The sequence below is a fragment of the Pleurodeles waltl genome, chromosome 9 (assembly GCF_031143425.1).
Source record: "Pleurodeles waltl isolate 20211129_DDA chromosome 9, aPleWal1.hap1.20221129, whole genome shotgun sequence".
In the NCBI taxonomy this organism is placed as follows: Eukaryota; Metazoa; Chordata; class Amphibia; order Caudata; family Salamandridae; genus Pleurodeles; species Pleurodeles waltl.
The window spans coordinates 508,212,962-508,229,451 of NC_090448.1; positions in this window are offsets into that span (position 1 = coordinate 508,212,962).

Genomic DNA, 16,490 nt, shown 5'->3' on the forward strand with positions numbered 1-16,490 from the left:
ACTTTGCAGCAAGAGAATATTCTGGCAATGGTGTAACTCTGACAAGCTGGTGGATGAGATCAGACTTGGTGAGGCTATTTTCCTGAAGCCATAAAAGGCCAAATCACCCATTTTGTTTTTGCCTCGTCTTGATCCTGTGGAACTTCTGTGGGAGCCAGTGCAGTTCCCTATGTGGTCCAACTGGAATATTGTGGGACCAAAACAAAATGCATAAAAAAGAAAATATGGTGTGGGATATGTGTCCAGATCACCGCTTATGTGAGGTGGTGGCTTCCCTCAAGTGTTTTACGTGTTGCAGCCTACCCCCGCCACGACACAGAACCGAAGGTCGAGCACCATGGGGTGTTGTCCTCAAACGTGTCATAATAACATACTACTCCATTTCAAACACTACTTGTTTCACATGTGAAACCAAATGTATGCTCTGCTCATATATTTTGTGAGGATTCACTCTTTCACTCACATCATGCATTAAAACAAACCTAGGCCATGCAAATCGTTTCTTTGTGTAGTGCAAAGTTTTATACCCAGCTTCATAGAAAATTAAAGGTATAGCATGGTCAGGAGCAACACCGTCCCCTAACACAAAAATCAGGCAAAGGACAGATGGCCGTAGTTTGAGGGATGCCACACAGTTCTCTTCAACATGGAGAACAGGTCCAATATAGGTGGCTCACACAATAAAGAGCAAGTGGGGCATGAAAGGACTGTTGTACACTCTCGATAAACAGACATAATCCTACAGGACGTACAAACCTCTACAAGAAAAAAACAAACCCTGCATTCATGTACTCAAAGGATGATGAACCCTCACCTACCTAGCATGGTATGCTTCATCAATGGGTTTGACAACAAGCACTGGAAGCATACAAAGGTACTATTCTTCACCTGTTGCACTGTCGCCTTGCTATGGGCTCCCTAGTTTGGGTGATGTTATGTGACTTATGTTGGCATTTATGTTCTCTATTTGTTAAAGCTCTCTGACCTATATTAAAATTGCATGTGGGAGAGCTAGAAATCTTTTTACAGGTATCTCCCTACCACAAGATTAAAAATGAGGATCAAGCAATAGATCCTGATTCTCTTTTCCATCAATGTGTTTGATAGTTAAATATTGCTTACATGACATCAAGCCTTCTCCTAAGGCCTGAGGGGCATATTTATGGGGATAGTCATGCAGCACAGAGCAGCAAGCCACCTTGCTGTTCTGCGTTTGTAGCAATTGATGACAGGGAAAGGAGAGGAATGCCCTTATTTAAAAGAAGACAGGTGCATTCCTTCCTTTCTCCCCGTGCTGGTACCCTTTTGACTGCTTGACGCTAACACAGGCACCCTTGCAACATGGTGCAATGGGGCCTCCATTGCATGTAGAATTGTTTTGGTGCATGAAGGGGCAACTTTCTGCACAGCAATGGTCCCCTAAGGCTTTCTCCTTTTCTCTGCATAATGCAGCACACATAGAAAGAAGAAAACATGAGGAGAAATAAAAATATTTCTTCTCGTTACTGCTCTACTGGGGAGGCATAACTTTTTGGCGTATTCCCAGGTTCCCCAGTTGTAGTAAATCTGGGAATGCATCAAAACCATTGGAGTTGGGTGGGAACACCTCACGACACCCATGGGATGGCTCCCTAGTGCAGAGTAAGGCAACACAATGATTTGCGCTGCATTGTTTTACTCCAGATTTATGGAGCCATTCAGAGCCACACAAAGTGGCCTTGCTTGGGTTCATAAATCTCACTTAAGGTTTGTGTCGTGCATGTACCACATTGTGTGGTGCAAATGCAATGCAAACCAGGTCATAAATATGGCCCTAAAAGTAATTTACATCAAATATTGTGAAAGAGTCCCTTGCTCATAGAGCATTTTTACCAACCTCAAAGGGGGGGGTGCAATGGGGAAGTTTCCTCAGGCACCACTTCTTGAAAAGGCCTTGCAACATACTATTGGCAAGGCTGTCAGCACGTGCCGCATGTTCACAGGGCGAGTAAGTGTAATCATAGCTTCCGGTATGAAACAGGCCAAACCACACTTGCCGCTGAATTGGTGGGGGCAGTAGGAGTGTATAGGCCTTGAGACCGTGAACTATACTCCCAACCCACCAACGCCAAAGCATCTCCTGCCTCACAACCAGAGCCAATTGGGCAGAGGTGGCTATGGGTGAGACCAATAATTCTCCGTACCCCCCTCTGAATCTTGTCCGGAAAACCAGCACCACAGAGGTAGACGACCAGCTCTTAACTCAGTCTAACCCTCCAGCGATGCTGCTGTCACTTAGAGACCTGCTAATTTTGTTGATTATTTGGTTTTCCACGTAATGAGAAATTGCTGTAATGAAGGAGGTCATTGTTATCTGTTGCCGCCTCGTCACTGCCTAGGTAACTATGCTCTAGATAAGTAAACAGGTGCCAACCGCTTTAAAAAGGTTTTGAATGCGTGCACACTAGACTGTGCAATGTCAGATTTGGTGCTTCATCTGCTCAAAACGTTGAGTGCCGCCAATGGCCGAGCCCCACCTATAACCTGATGCACCGGATTCCCACGCCTGAAGATAAATGCTCATCAGAACATATAACTCTATGTAAGTTTGAAAGCAGCAAACAGCATGGAGAATTAGAACACTAGAGCTCGCGTGAACAGGTCTAGCATAGGCTGACTGTGGAAGATGAATGACTGTGCAGCACACACGTGTCTCGCCTCGGCTACCATACATTATGTAGCGGGGAAAGATTTCGCACTGTGCAGGCGCTCAGGGGACTTAAAACATGAATTACATCAGATATGCGCTGATCGTCTTTGAAATGAAGGGAACAGGTCCTTGTAGAACGTTATCCTGCTAAATTGTACTCACAAGATTTAAATTGTCAAGCATGGGTTGGAATGTAAAATATACTTATTTCACCCTGGAAAAAAGTAAGGAGATATGCGGGTCAGAACAGAAAAAAAGGTGAGAGAGATTAAGGGGCATATTTATACTCCGTTTGCGCCGAATTTGCGTCGTTTTTTTCGACGCAAATTCGACGCAAAACTAACTCCATATTTATACTTTGGCGTTAGACGCGTCTAGCGCCAAAGTTCATGGAGTTAGCATCATTTTTTTGCGTGAACACCTTCCTTGCGTTAATGATATGCAAGGTAGGCGTTCCCGTCTAAAAAAATGACTCCGATGCTATTGCGTCGGATTTATACTCCCGGGCAAAAATGACGCCCGGGAGTGGGCGGGACTAAAAAACCCGCATTTGCGCCGGATTTTAGCGCCTGGGTCAGGGCAGGCGTTAAGGGACCTGTGGGCTCAGAAGGAGCCCAGAGGTGCCCTCCCAAGCCCCCAGGGACACCCCCTGCCACACTTGCCCACCCCAAGAGGACACCCAAGGATGGAGGGTCCTTCCCAGGGAAGAAAAGGTAAGTTGTGGTAAGTATTTTGTTTAAAAAAAAATTTGGCATAGGGGGGCCTGATTTGTGCCCCCCTACATGCCACTATGCCCAATGACCATGCCCAGGGGACAGAAGTCCCCTGGGCATGGTCATTGGGCAAGGGGGCATGACTCCTGTCTTTGCTAAGACAGGAGTCATGTTAATGGCGTCTGGGCGCCAAAAAAAAATGGCGCAAATCGGGTTAAGACGTTTTTTTTGCCTCAGCCTGACTTGCCCCATTTTTGGACGCCCAAACGCCATTTTTCCCTACGCCGGCGCTGCCTGGTGTACGTGTTTTTTTTTCACGCACACCAGGCAGCGCCGGTCGGCTAACGCCGGCTAACGCCATTCAATAAATACGGCGCCCGCATGGTGCTTCAGAATGGCGTTAGCCGGCGCTAATTTTTTTGCCGCTAAACTGCGTTAGCGCAGTTTTGCGTCAAAAAGTATAAATATGGGCCTAAATGTTCCCTTGTCGGCGATGGCTCATAAACGTGCTGCACGTTTGAAGTACGCTATGATCAATTGCCTAAACGAAGCAATCTGGATAGACAGTAATCAGGGAAGGAAACCACAGATCATTTGAGAATACAGTACGAGATAACTATGTACTGTACAAAAAATAGCTATTTGGAACAGTGTACTGAAGACCGACTTGGATGTGAAAAATGTGTATTTTGGAGGAATACTTTCGTGTAAACAACAATTTCAGCACCATCACGAAGCTCACTAATATGTCCCATCCAATGTCCTAATGTATAGATGTAACCGAAAATATCCATACCCCTTACACGCCGTCACCTGTCTTCGTTGACCTCACAGCCTTCATCCTTCTTTCAGCATGATACGCGATTTCCTGGCTTCCCTTTTTCAGTGCCGTTTCTTTCTCTTCCACGACCTGGGTCGAATTGGGACCAAAAATCAAATGGGCACACAAAATGGTAATTCCCTTTCACAGACGGAAAATTTGCGCAAAGCATTGCTTGTAGTAGGGTACTAATTTCGAGGAACACTTCTGCTCAATGGAGTGTTTTAAAGATCGCTTTGCCAGGAACATGACTGTACCCCCGAGGCTCTCTCATTGGTCCCTTGACATTCAGCTTCAGGTGTATACACTTACATCTCAAACTCAGGTCTTACAGTCTCCTGTTCACCCCTTAGCCTCCTTCACCCCTGCACACACAGAAGCCTAAATGGTCAGTAAGGATAATGTTCACCATTAGATTCCATGAAGAATGCATCTACCCTCAGATCCTCTGGTGCTCTGTTCACCATAAAGCCCTAACGCTTCTGCTCACCCCAGAACGCCAAAGCACCTGCTCACTCTCAATGTTCCATTGTGTCCTTCTACTCTCCGGTTGCCAGCAAGGGCCTTAATTAATTTAGTACCCCAATGCTTTTGATAGAGCACCATGGGAGGACGTACTTGCATCCAAACTCCCCTTGTTGCAATGTCACAGGAAGATCGAGACACCGCATATGTTGGGGTAAGGTGTACAGTTTTACTGAAAATCTGTAATAGCTCATGTCTAAAGGGGCTCATTTACCCTATCTTGCTGGGGCAGAGCTAGGCCATTTTTTATGTCTGACCTTAGGAGACATTTAGCTGTCTTTAAAGCCTCATGTTTAAAAAAATAGCATACATAAATACATACATAGAGACAATCAATCAACATTTTCATTATTGGTCTGTTCAAAGGTCACTTAAATAATGGACCTACTAATTTTAACACAAATTTTAAGTCAACAGACCAGCCAACTTCAGCCACAGTCTTTCACACAGCCTTCCGCGCAGGACACACACAGAGAATCCAACTACCACCCTTTACCTCCAAACCAAAGAGTATCATCTGCGGTGTACTCCAAGGATCTTCCTGCAGCCCCACCTTGTTCAACACCTACATGACTCCCCTTGCTGAGATCGTCAGATCTCATGGACTCAACATCATATCCTACACATACAACAGACAACTGATCCTCTTGCTCACTGAAAACACCTCCACCACTATAACAAACTTCCGCAACGCCAAGATCAGTGTTGCCAACTGGATGAGAACCAATTGCCTTAAGCTCAACTCAGACAAGACAGAAGTGCTAATCTTCAGAAAAAACACCTCCATACGGGACAACAGCAGGGGGCCATCGGAGCTCGGCCCCATAACCACTCCAACAGACCTCGGCATCATCATCAACAGCAAACTTACCATGAAGCGACAAATCAACACAGTTGCCTCTTCCTGCTTCCACACCATGCGCGTGCTCTGTAGAGTTTTCAGTTGGATCCCCTTCAAACACCAGAAAGACCATCCCCCAGGCCCTGTTCTCGAGCCAGTTAGACTATGGCAACACACTTTACTCCAGCATCTCCACTCAACTCCTTAAGAGGCTCCAGACCATACAGAGCACAGTAGCCAGACTCATCCTAGACCTTCTCAAAAGTGGCCACATCACCTCCCACCTCAGGAACCTCCACTGGCTCTGCATCCAGAATAAATGACACTTCAAGATTCTTACATATGCCTATAAAGCCTCACACAACCAGGGGCCGGCCTACATCAACCACTTCAAAAAACATCCACAAACCTGCCAGACACCTGCGCTTCATCTCCCTGGCCCTTGCACACACCCATTACATTCACCTTATCCACAACAGCAGTTGTTCCTTCTCCTACACTGCCGCCAAGACCAGGAACGGCCTACCCCTCCACCTGCAATCAGCACCCTCCTTCTCTGACTTCAGGAAGAGACTCAAGACCTAGCTCTTCAACTGACACCTGGCTCTTCGACTGAGACCTTCAACTTTAGCACCCAGATACCCTCAAGGTGACATAGTTGCACTCTACAAATATTGATTGATTGATTGGTTCATTAAGAGTGACAAAAATTTGCCTTTGCACATGTATATAAGCAGCTGAAAAAACCTTTCCCCAAATATAGAAATTTTAGACTCTTGTACTTTCCTGTGACTGCTAGTCCCTAGGTATTTGTGTAGTAGTATGTCATCGTTTTTCATAACACTCGAGACATTTAGGTCCAGATGTACCAACAGGCTTTACCCATTCTGTGTCTATGGGAAAATGTGTTCGTACATAAGGCTCTTATTGTAAGTTGCAATGCTGAATCATCACTAGAAAGTGGTGCCCAGATTTACAAAGAATTTGTGTCCGTTTTGGGTTAAGCTTTCTAGCACAGACCCGACACAAAGACTTCTGCTGGGGCATACAAACAAATGCAAATCATAGCTGTGTAACAAAAAGTAATGCAAGGCAGCAGAGGCACTAGCTGGCATTATTTTCTGTCAGGAAGGTATTCCATGGGTTGTGCCTGGGTTTTCCCATGCATCCACTCATGGATTTTGATGCAAATCCATCTCTACAAAGAAATTTAGACATGTATTTAAACCACATTCCAAAGGTATTTTGTGGTGATGGAGTACAAATGTGACATCAATATTGTGCAATTTTTTGTGATCATGGCACACTGCAGCTGCGATTCTCGTCCTTATGCGACATTAAAGAAACACTGTTGCACCTAATGGGGGGTTGCTGGCATCTATATATACATTTGTAGAATTTCCAAAAAGGAATGAATGCGCTCTCGGTGTTACGAAAATGTATTAATTATATAAAGACGTCCAGCCCCTGCGACGTGTTCCGGCACAACAGCCTTGCTAATGCATGCAAAAGCAAGGCTGTTATGCCGAAATGTGTTGCTGGGGCTGGACGTCTTTGTATAATTAATGCATTTTCCTTTTTTGACATTCTGAAAATGTTATTGGCCGGTTGCTGCTCCGGCTTCCCCGCACCACTCCGAAGGAGAAAGTCTAGTAGTAGCGGTGCTGTTGGAAAGTCACCACTAGGTAGTTGTAGTTAGGACGTAGTTTCCATATAAAAAGTGCCTATATCTTTGGCGCCGCTGGATGAATCTTCACACAACTTTCCCCAAAAACTTGCCAGTCCCTTCAGCTGCTATCTAGAACGTTTTGGGGTGATCTGTCTGGGGGGGCGAAAGAAAGGTGGGGTCCCAAAACACATGTTCTCCATTCATTTTCCATAGGGATTTTGAACAGCAAAAGTGCCAAAACTATTGGACGGAATTACACCAAACTTGGCAGAAAGGTAGGCCCTGGTCCAGAAAGAGACCTTTTTGTTTGTTTTGGTGTAATTCCATTCAATAGTTTTTGAGAAATTGAGTGGAAAACTAATTTGTATATATAGGGATGCTGATCCAGAGCAGATCCACAGCAGAGCATCACAAATCCATGAGCCACACAGAGGAATTTGATTTGCTGTGTGCAAGCTCTTCAGAAAGTTTCGGCCACCATTTTCTTGACCAGCTATTGTCCCGGGGGGATGGGTTTTGTTTTGTTTTATAAATGTGTATATGGGGTCAGGATAGAGGTACTATATATATATAGTTCAGCATATAGTGCTGCAGACACTACCACACCCTTTCATGGATTCAGTCAGACAGTGACAAACCCACTGACAGACCAACTCAGAGACTGACACACTTACTCACAGACCCATGCAGACTATCACACATCCACTCACAGACCCACTCAGACCCTCAGGTACCTAGTCACAGAGTCCCACTAACCCTCATGCAGCCACTTAAAGCCCCAGTCAAACAGTCATGTACCTATTCCCAGTCTCATTCACAGACCCACTCTCTCACAGACCTAGTGAGATACTCATGCACCCAGTCACAGTCATACTCAGGAACTCATGCATCCAGTCACATATCCACTCAGAGCCCCTTGCTCTCTCTCAGAGAAACGTATGCTTGTTGTCATAGACCTACTCAGACCCTCACACAGACACTCACAGAGTCAGTCAGACACTTACACAACCCAGTCACAGACCCACTCAGAGAATCACACACTAACTCATGGGCTCACTCAGACTTTCATGCACCCACTCAGAGAACTAGTGAGAGACTAATGGAGTAATTCAGAGATCTATTCAGAGCCTCATGTGCATGGTTACAGACCCACTTAATCACGCACATACTCATTCACAAACCCAGTCAGAAACTCTTGCACCCACTCACATATCCACTGAGATAGTCATGTAGGCACTCACAGGCCAACTGAAATACTCCGACACCCCGATGGAGACCCACTTAGAGAGTCATGCATCCCCTTGCATACACACTCAGATTGTCAAGTAGGCACTCATAACGCTCACTGAGACACTCATGCACCCACTCACAGACCCACTCAGAGACTGACAGACCCTCTCACAGACTAATGAAAGCCTCATGCACTCAGTGACACATTCACTCAGCCCTTCGTGCACCCACTGAAACACACACTCAAAAACGTATATAGTGACTGACAGAGCCACTGAGATACTCATGCACTCACTCAGGGATCCAGTCAGAGGCTCATCCACCCACTCACAGACCCATTCAAACAATTGCACACTGATTCACACAGCTGCTCACAGAGTTGTAGTTATTCACATAGGCAGTCACATACTGATGTAGGTACTCATGGAAACACTGAGACACTGATGCAGCCACTGACAGACCTAGTCAGAGACTCATGCACCCATTTACAGTCTCACTGATAGACTAATGCTCTCAGTCATAGATGTACTCAGAGCGTTATGGATCCACTCAAAGATCCACTGAAACACTCACACACCCACTCACAAACCCACTCAGAGACTCACACACCCAATCATAGTGTAATTAGAGCTTCATGCACCCAGTCACACATCTAATCAGAGTCTCATACACTTACTGACAGATACACTTGACAGATGCACACAAATACTGATATAGTCAGAGACTCACTGAGAGGCTAAGGCCCTCATTACAACATTGGCGGTAAATGCCGCTTACCGCCGTGCAGAAGACCGCCAACACACTACTGCGGTGGCGGAATTCCGCTACAGCTATCACGACCCACAGCTTGGAATCCGCCATAATCCAGACACCCACACAAATCCGCCACACCAAAGGTCAGTGATAAACTGGCGATAACAAAACCTCCACCGTCACGCCAACAGGAATACACCCACACTATCATGACCCACTAATCCACGCGGGGGTCTTTCAATCGAGGTATTCCATTGGCGGTACACACCGCCGCGCTCAAATTACACACACATTTACAAAACACAACCACATTGGACAAATTGAAATACACACCTGATACACATACACACCACTCCCACACACCCAATCCAATATAAAACACACACCCACATCACCCACAAACCCTTACTACCAAAAATTCCGAAAGAAGGCCAGAGAGAGACACCACCAGAAACAACACTAGCAGCCACAGACACACAACATCATCACTCACACAACATCCACGCACCTCAAACAACACACAACAACACACCCCCTCACACATCACAACCCACACCACCTCACACATCACCCACACCACATCATGGCACCACAACGACACCCCAGGTTCTCTGAGGAGGAGCTCAGTGTCATGGTGGAGGAAATCGTCCGGGTAGAGCCACAGCTATTCGGATCACAGGTGCAGCACACCTCCATTGCTAGGAAGATGGAGCTATGGCGCAGAATCGTCGACAGGGTCACCGCAGGGGGACAGCATCCAAGAACACGGGATGACATCAGGAAGAGGTGGAACGACTTACGGGGGAAGGTGCGTTCCGTGGTCTCAAGACACCAGATTGCAGTACAGAGGACTGGCAGTGGACCTCCACCTCCTCCCCCATAACTAACAACATGGGAGGAGCAAGTCTTGGCAATTCTGCATCCTGAGGGCCTCGCAGGAGTAGCAGGAGGACTGGACTCTGGTAAGTCAAATCTTAACTATTATATCCCCCACCCTACCTGCATGCCATCACATACCCCACCCTCACCCCATCACTCCAACACCTCACATATGTCCCACTATCACAACCCACCCATCCCAACACCAAGCCCTGCATGCAACACAAAAGCAGGAACAGCCATCACCAAAGCATGTCCACTACAGATACCCACACAGACCCCAAACCAAATATCACACAAGACCTTGACAAGAATGCAAGCACTGGAGTACAGGGTCACTCACCCATTGCACACAATGGCACACACAGATGCAATAATCATGCCTTTACATCCCTGCAGGACCCCTACCCAACGTCACCGGACAGGAGGTTCCAGACATATCCAGTCCCCCCACAGAAGAGGCCCACAGTGATGACAGCAGCTCTGCACAACTGGGTCAAGATGACCAGCCCGGCCCATCAGGGACCTCGGGACAGTCAGTTCCCCTGCCACTGGCACAAGCCACACAGAGCCTCCCCCCTCAGGAAATACCAGCACAGCACCCACCCAGCAGGCCCATCCTTCTGTCCCCAGGGACGTCAAACAGCAGTGTGTCCACCACTACAGGGAACGCAGGCAAACCCGCCAACCCAAGAAAATCAGGGACCTGGGGTCAGTGGCAGTGGGCACACAGTTCAGGGGACAGAGGAACAGGAAAACAGGTTAACTGGGAGGACAGCTGTGCGACAGGGGGAGGACAGGCCCAGGGAACCCACTCTCCACGAGGCCCTCTCCAACATCATGGGAGCGTACCATCATTCCCAGGAGACGAATGCAACGGTATTGGCCAACTTTCAGAGACCCAACGGCTGCAGGAGGAACACTACCTGGGGATCAGGAAGGAACTGAAGTCCAATAACACCACCCTGGTCACCATTGTAGGGGTGCTGAAGGACCTTGTCAACACTAGGAGGGACACTGTGGCACAACAAGGGGCCCCTGACACTAGCCTGGATGATGAACAGCCCTCCACCTCCACCGGTGCTAGTGGACAGGAGGCACTGCCACAGGACCACAACACCAGCACCCCGCCCCCTGCAGATGGAGAGCCACCCTGAAAACAGTCCCTGATATCCAGGAACAAGACAGAGAACATTTCAAGACCCCCACCAGGAAATGAGACCCCCCCCCTGAATGTCACCCTTCTGTCCCCTTTTTTCACCCTGTCAATCCATCAACTGCCCTTACTCCACTTCCCTTTGGACAATGCACCTGTGAAACAAATAGGCTGGACTCTGCCATGGGCATTCCTCCACCATCACCCCTGCCCATTTTATACCCCCCTCCACTTATTTGCACAGAAATAAACACACATCAAGCACAAAACAATCTGGAGTCAGTCTGTGCTTTCACTAATGTGTAATTGCAATAACTATGGAATATAACAACGTCAATTTAATTGTCCACATACCGATGAAACACAGCTGTAGGTCTTGAGGAAATATAGCAGAGGGCACAAAGTGGGACCCACATCTGTTAAATGGAAAGTCAAAGTGACAAGTCAGGCTCCATACACTGGGTGTGACAGACTTCTGATAGCTCAAACAAAAGTATGAGATGTGTGAGGCTGTGACATCTTCTTACCTGTGTCTCACTGGAAGTATTGCTGGATACGTTGTTTCTGTTGTCGATATCCTCTTTTTCTGCCTCCTCTTCTTCACTGCTCCACAGCTGCCACAAGACCTCCAGCTAGACCATCCTCCTGCAGAAAAGGCACCTGTCGTTGCAAAGCCAGGTTGTGCAGCTTACAGCAGGCCCCAATGATCTGGCACACCTTCTTTGGTGAGTAGTAGAGAGAACCACCTGTCAGATGGACGCACTGGAACCTGGCCTTCAGGAGGCCAAAGGTCAGTTCGATCACCCTCCTAGTTTGCCCATGTGCCTCATTGTAGCGTTCCTCTGCCCTTGTCCTGGGATTTCTCACTGGGGTCAGTAGCCATGACAGGTTGGGGTACCCAGAGTCACCTGCAAATGCTGAGGGACAACTGTTAGACACATACTAACCCGTAAGGACAAACCCACACCCAGACGCCTATACACACTGTTTAGGGTCCTTGTCCTCACCTCTTAGCCACACACAGTGCCTCTGGAGTTGCCCCATCACATAAGGGGTGCTGCTATTCCTCCGAATGTAAGCGTCATGCACTGAGCCAGGAAATTTGGCATTAACATGGGAGATGTACTGGTCGGCCAAACACACCATCTACACATTCATTGAATTATAGCTTTTCCGGTTTCTGTACACCTGTTCACTCCTGCGTGGGGGTACCAATGCCACATGTGTCCCATCAATGGCACCCATGATGTTGGGGATATGTCCCAGGTCATAGAAATCACCTTTCACTGTAGGCAAATCCTCCACCTGAGGGAAAACGATGTAGCTGCGCATGTGTTTCAGCAGGGCAGACAACACTCTGGACAGCACGTTAGAGAACATTGGCTGGGACATCCCAGATGCAATGGCCACTGTTGTTTGAAAAGACCCACTTGCCAGGAAATAGAGTACTGACAGGACCTGCACTACAGGGGGTATCCCTGTGGGATGGCGGATATCTGACATCAGGTCTGGCTTCAACTGGGCACACAGTTCATGGATTGTTGCACGATCAAGTCTGTAGGTGACTATTACATGTCTTTCTTCCATTGTCAACAGGCCCACCAGCAGTCTGTACACCGGAGGATGCCGCCATCTCATCACCTGCCCCAGCGGACGTGCCCTATGGAGGAGAACAGCGAGCAGAGAGTCAGCCTACACTGAGGTATCACAAAATATCATTTTCACACATTTATTAATCTGCAATATACCTGTTACTGTGTGTATGCAAGGCCTAGATAGGTGTGACACAGTTATTATTAATGCCATGTGGCCCCCTGAAATGGCGGCTGCCTGACCTGTAAGGTGGGACAAGGGGATATGAGGTAACTGCACTGGCGTTCTACACTGTCGCTGTAGGCGGTCGAAGACCGCGGCGCAATCCTGCATTGGTTAACATTGGACCCTATGGGTCTGAAGAGCCAATGACGATGTACGCAGACGGTGACGGTACGCACTGCCATGGACGTGACCGCCATTTTCTGTCTATTCACTCACTTGATACCTGACCTTCAACAGGAGAGGACCTACACTGCAAGTGCTGCTGTGACCTCAGTCTGGAAGCGACAATGGCTCATGTGTCTGGGGAAAGGGCCCCTGCCTTCACTTCGGAGGAGTTGGAGAAATTAGTGGATGGGGTCCTCCCCCAGTACACACAACTGTATGGTCCTCCAGACAAACAGGTGAGCAAACTGTGACCATGCTGCATGGGCAATGCTTGTTTGGAGTGGTGTGGATGGAAGATACATGGGGGGGGGGACTGAGGCCTGCATGTGTGGACGGTGAGAGTATGTGCGTCAGGGCAAGGGTGGGAACGTGGGCAGGATGAAGCACTCTGGGCAAAGCCCCCTCCAGAACCAGTGGAGTATCACATCCACTACCTCAGTCCTTAACAGGATGAAGCACTCTGGGCACAAAGCCCCCTCCAGAACCAGTGGAGTATCACATCCACTATCTCAGTCCTTGGCAGGATGAAGCACTCTGGGCACAAAGACCCCTCCAGAACCAGTGGAGAAAGGCATCCACTACCTCTGTCCTTGGCAGGATGAAGCACTCTGGGCACAAAGCCCCCTCCAGAACCAGTGGAGAGATACATCCACTACCTCAGTCCTTGGCAGGATGAAGCACTCTGGGCACAAAGTCCCCCCCTGAACCAGTGGAGTATCACATCCACTACCTCAGTCCTTGGCAGGATGAAGCACTCTGGGCGCAAAGCCCCCTCCAGAACCAGTGGAGACTGTTATCTAATTGTGTGGCAACCCACCCACTGAAAAGACATGTGACACTGTGGCTTTGCACTCCCCAGGCTAAAACAGGGGGCAACCCACCCACTGAAAAGACTTGTGAGACTGTGGCTTTGCACTCCCCAGGATAAAGCAGTGGGCAAACCACCCACTGAAAAGACTTGTGTGACTGTGGCTTTGCACTCCCCAGGATAAAGCAGTGGGCAAACCACCCACTGAAAAGACTTGTGAGACTGTGGCTTTGCACTCCCCAGGATAAAGCAGTGGGCAAACCACCCACTGAAAAGACTTGTGAGACTGTGGCTTTGCACCCCCCAGAATACATCAATGAGCATGGAGCCCCCTCGTGGAGCAGTGGCGTTGTGCGTTCATCAGGCTGAGGTGCCCCCCGTCCCCCAGAGGTGCCTGTTTCATTTCGATCTGATGCCCCTGCTGTGTTCGCTCCGTTTCCAGTCAGGTATCTAGTGTGGGCCTCACCCATGTATTTTGGGCCCAGTGGTCCACGGACAATGATTGGTGCACTATCCAGACTTGTGTGGTTGGTGTACATTATTGTATATACTGGATTTGGAGTTTTGACTACTGGATTTTTATTGATTACAATCGTTCAATTCATTTCCTTTTGTCCTTGCATTATTCAAAGGGGGGTTTTGGGGGGGTGTAAATGTAATGTTGCAGCATGTATTTGTGTGTATGGTGTTGTGGGTGAGGGTGGGGGTGGAAGTGTTGCGTGTTGCATGTGTGTGTCACTCCCTTTGCCCTCCCCCCTCCCCTGTGTTGTAGGTGCAGTACTCACTGTGGTCGCCGTCATTGGAGCTCCTGATAGAGGAGCAGGAAGACCATTGCCGGAAGGATCTGCAGTTCTGGCTCCATGGTTTCTCGTGGGATATGGAGAGGTGAGTGATTTTCCCTTCTGTGTACTGTTTCTGCCGTGTTTTTATTCGTGTTGGTTCCGCCCCAGAAAAGGTGGCGGATTGCCGGGTTGTGATAGGGTGGGCGGTACATTGTGTTCCACCTGTCTGTAGGCGGTTACTGCTGCGTTGTTTGTTTGTACCGCCGTGGCGGTCGGATTGTTAAAGTGGCTGTCTATGTTGGCGGTTTCTGCCGTGGTAGTGATTCCAATTTGTTTTCTGCCGGCCTGTTGGCGGTATTACCGCCGCTTTAACACGGACCGCCAGGGTTGTAATGAGGGCCTTGGGGCCAGATGTACAAACCGTTTTGCATGGCGCTAACTGCGATTTTTGCAGTTTACGCCATGCAAAATGGCCATCGCGATGCACATTCCCATTTTGCGAGTCGGTACCGACTCGCAAAATGGGAATGCGACTCGCAAATAGGAAGGGGTGTTCCCTTCCTATTTGCGACTCGCACCGCAATGCAGAATTGCTTTGTGACCGCGAAAGCGGTCGCAAAGAAAGTCGCAGTTATCACCCACGTGAAGTGGGTGCTAACTCATTCGCAAAAGGGATGGGGTCCACATGGGACCCCTTCCCCTTTGTGACTGTCGCACAAAATGTTTTTTCAGAGCAGGCAGTGGTCCAATGGACCAATGCCTGCTCTGAAAAAACTAAACCAAATGGTTTAATTTTTTATTTTGTATTGCAACTCGTTTTCCTTAAAGGAAAACGGGCTGCAATACAAAAAAAAAAACTGCTTTATTGTAAAAGCAGTCACAGACATGGAGGTCTGCTGTCTCCATCAGGCCACCATCCCTGTGAGTGCAGGGAATCGCAAGGGGGTCGCAAATTGCGACCCACCTCATTAATATTAATGAGGTGGGTCTTTGCGAACCCCCTTGTGATTCGCAGAAGGTGTCTGAGACACCATTCTGCATATGCTTTTGCGACTTGGAAATTGCGAGTTGCACCGACTCGCAATTTCCGAGTCGCAAAAGCATTTCTTGATACAACTGTCCCTAAGTCACTTATTGATAGATTCAGTGAGTCTCATGCACTCATTGATAGATCCATAGAGCACTTGTACACCCATTCACAGACCCACTCAGAGACTCATATACTCACTGATATAACTAGTCAGATAGTTATGTAGGCAGTCACAGACCCACTAAGAGAATCATGCATCCACTCACAGAGCTACTGAAACAGTGATACAGTTAGTGATAGACCCAGTCGGAGTCTTATGCACCCACACACATAACTATTCAGATGGTCATGTATGCAGTCACAGGCGCACTGTGAAACTTATGGAACCAATCACAGACCCAGTCAGAGACTCACACACCTACTCACCGATCACTCAGAGTTCCATGCACCCACGGACAGATACCCTTAGGGCCTCATGCAGCCACTCAGAAACCCAGTCAGACACTCATATACTCACTCAGAAACCCAATGAGACACGTATTCACCCACTTAGAGACCCACTCGCAGACTTTTCTGCACAGGGATAAACCCAGTTAGAACCTTGCCAATTGA